A 4,105-nucleotide genomic window follows, 5' to 3' on the forward strand; every position below is an offset into this window, starting at 1 on the left:
TGACTGAGTGCTGAATATAAAGGGCTTGTTAACGAGGGAGTGCAGGTGATGATGATGATGGGTGATCGAGCGCAGGTGTGCAGGTGTGCCAAGGAGGATGATGGGAAGTGTAGTGCACACACAGATGAAGACAGATGGTGAATGTGACAGGTTCGCACTAACAATAATCGATCTGCCCCATTTAATTTACAAAGAGGCACCAGACAAGGCTGCCCGCTATCCCCTCTTCTATTTGCCATTGCAATCGAGCCACTGGCTATAGCTGTGCGGCAAGACACTTTTATTAAAGGAATTCGTAGGGGGGATGTGGAGTGTAAAATTTCTCTCTATGCGGACGATTTATTGTTGTATTTATCAGACCCTTTGCCGTGTTTCCCTAAATTACTGAACATTTTGGAAAGATTTAGTAGGATATCTGGCTACAAAATAAATTTTCAAAAAAGCGAGTTAATGCCAATCAATGCAGCTGCTACACTTATCTCTTTCAATTCGATTCCTTTTAAAGTTACCACCAAAAAGATTAAATATTTGGGGATCTGGGCAACACAATTACAAGGACCTCTATAAAGCTAACCTCCTGCCCTTGATAGAAGGTCTGAAACGGGATATCAAACGCTGGGACCTGCTGCCCCTCTCTTTAAGTGGAAGAATTAATACTATTAAGATGAATGTATTGCCTAAGTTCCTATATATGTTTCAAAATCTTCCTATCTTCTTGACCAAATACTTCTTCAACTCCATAGATAAACTTTTATCAGCATTTATCTGGAACAACAAAAATCCTCGGATTCGGAAAAGTGTATGTGGCATGGCACTCCCCAATTTTATGTTTTATTACTGGGCGGCTAATATTAGAGGACTGACTTACTGGATGAGGTATAATGTTAGCTCTGACACCCCTAAATGGCTTAGTTTGGAGAAAATCTCCTGCAAATCTGCCTCCTTATCCTCTTTAATGTGCTCTGAACTTCCAATGCCTAAACCTGCCTCTCACTATTCCTCCAATCCTATAGTGACACAATCCTTAAAAATTTGGAATCAATTTAGAAAATCATTTGCTCTTCGTAGCCTCTCCTTATCTGCCCCATTAAGTACAAACTTTATGTTTACTCCTTCAATATTAGATAAAGTCTTCGATATCTGGGTTAAGAGTGGGATCTGTACATTACAAGATCTTTATATAGAGAACACCTTTGCATCTTTTGATGAGCTGGTTAATAGATGCAAGATTCCCAGGTCCCATTCCTTTAGATTTCTGCAAGTACGAAATTTTTTGGTTTCACATACTGATTGTTTTCCTTCATATCCTCCTACATCTCTATAAGACTCTATTTTTAAGGTAGGAAAAGATCCAAAACAAATCATTGGTAGAATTTATAATCTCCTGAATCAGTATTGCCCGACAGATTTAGATTACTTAAAAAATGAATGGGAGAAAGATTTGAATGAACAAATTTCAGAGACAACATGGCAGAAAATTATTAAACGGATCTATTCATCATCTATCTGTCAACGTCATGTGGTTGTACAATTCAAGGTGATACACCGACTAGATTGGTCGAAGGTTAGGTTATCTAAATTCAGACCAGAGCTAGATCCTATTTGTGATAGATGTAGGCAAGCTCCTGCAAGCCTTCTACACATGTTCTGGACATGCCCAAGTTTGTATAACTTTTGGAAATTTATTTTTGACGCATTTTCAGAAACAATAGGATTGCCAATAGAACCATCTCCTTTTCTTGCTATATTTGGTGTTACAGCACAGAACATGCACCTGAGCAGCTATAATTGTAAAATGTTGGCCTTTTGCACACTTCTTGCCAGAAGATTAATATTGTTTAAATGGAAAGACTCTCTTCCTCCCACTTTTTCTCATTGGATTAAGGAGATTATGCAGTATCTTAAACTAGAAAAAATAAGATACTCTCTTCAAGGGTCTGTCCAGAGATTTTATGCAATCTGGCAACCCTTCTTGACATTTGTTGAAAAAATCAAGTAGAGAATGCAGTCCCAAAAATGTATTTATCTATTTTGTGTGTATGTATGTATATTTATGTTTCTTTTTCTAAATTTTTTTTTTTTTTTGCTGATTGTATATATCCAATAATTTTTGTCTGATGGGTAGAGGGATGGGTTGTGTTGGGGTTTTGTTGTATACTGTACGTTTCAGTTTTCTTTTGGGTTTTTTGGTATGTTGTAAAATCTTGAATAAACAGACCTTGTTCAAATTATATTTCAAGCTGTCACAGTCATCCTCAGTCGCATCCACATCTGATGCACCCTCTTCATCGGCACCCTGTGTTTTGTCCACCTCTATAATGGCCTCATCAACCTCATGCCCTCCTGCCCTGTCCTCATCACCGTCACCAGCTCCTGTGCCACCCACGTCACCTTCAGCCTCGCCTGGGCCTTCATCATCATCATCCTCACCTGGGCAGCCTTCATCATCCTTATTCTCGCCTGGGCAGCCTTCATCATCCTCGCCTGGGCAGCCTTCATCATCCTCATCTTCTCCTGCTCCACCCTTATATTCACCTTGTGCTGCATCAACACCTGTGGTTCACTCATCACAGATGTCTGAGACACTCTCATTAAGGGAGGTGGGTAGATTAATTTGCTGAATTATTGGGATGGTCTGGCTGTATTGCACTGGTATAACTAAGAATAGATTATATGAAATTATATATTATTTATATTTGTTTGTATTTCTCCTTTTCCAGATATCCTCTTTAAGGCCATCAAGAAAAAGACAGGTATGTGACTTGCCATGTGATACTTTATATGCTCAATTTCTTTTGCATAATTATGACTTTGCTTACCAGTGTCCACAATGCGATGAAACATTATGTTACAGGAACCACTGCCTTGAGTAAGTGTTAAATTCTCTCATTCAGTATTCAGGAAGTGCCGTCTGTGACACAGACTACAGCGATGTCACAGACTACAGCAATGTTGACTACATACCAAAAATCAGCTCAGATGAATCGGATGGTAGTTCTTCTGGACATGACATGGTCAAAAGTGCTTTGATACATCCAACATCTCCCAACGAGGCAGGTAGTTCATCTGATCAATTTATGACTGTACCATCACCAAAAAAGATGAAATGCCAATCTAAAGAGACAAACACCTTGTCTGGTGATAAGACTTTTATTCAGTCAATGCCATCACCAAAGACGGAACGCAAGGTGTACAACAAGAAGCAGTATTGCCTTTATTGCTCTAAGCCATATTCAAAAATGGCAAGACACCTTGAATTTGTCCATCGCAACGAAGTGGGGGTTGTAAAGGCAGTAGCATTTCCAAAACATTCCAAAGAAAGACGAGTACAGTTAAACCTCCTTAGTAAAAGGGGCAACTTTGCCCACAACACAGATGTGGTGAGACAAGGACATGGGGAGATGATTGCCTGCTACCGTCCAAAAAATAAACAAAGAGCCAAAGAATTTATTCACTGCATTTACTGCCAAGGGCTTTATAACAAGCGTAGCCTTTGGAAACATATCAAAAACTGTCCTCTGAAACCTAAAGATGATGATGCCCAGGGCAGGAAAAGAGTTCGATCTCTGTGTGCTCTAAACACACCAGTCGGCTTAGAAGTGAGCAAAGGTGTCAAGAAAATAGTGTCCTTTATGAACTATGATGAAGTTTCGCGTGTAGTTCATACTGACAGATGCATCATGCAGCTGGGGGAGCACATGTTCAACAGGATGGGGTCTGATGTGACCAAACATGACTACATCAGACAGAAGATGAGAGAAGTAGGCAGACTTCTTCTTGAAGCAAGGAAGATTACCCCACTGAGAACAATGGTAGACTTCACCATACCAACTAACTTCAAACATGTCATAGCAGCTGTTAACCCTCTGAGGTCTTGGGTGTTTTTGGGGTCCTTGAGATGTTCTGACATGCCCTGACATTTGTGCTTTTTTCAGTTGCTTATAAACATATCAATGGCAAAAAAAAAATTACACTCTATTTAGCACAAACAGGACTACCATAATATGTGAGCCACATGTATGTACATGTTTTCATTTTTGAGAGAATAATGTTTATGCATGGTTATTGAAAAAACTAAAAATGAAAGTTTCTGATATAAGGCCAC

This window comes from Squalius cephalus, assembly GCF_949319135.1.
Source record: "Squalius cephalus genome assembly, chromosome: 6".
Lineage (NCBI taxonomy): Eukaryota > Metazoa > Chordata > Actinopteri > Cypriniformes > Leuciscidae > Squalius > Squalius cephalus.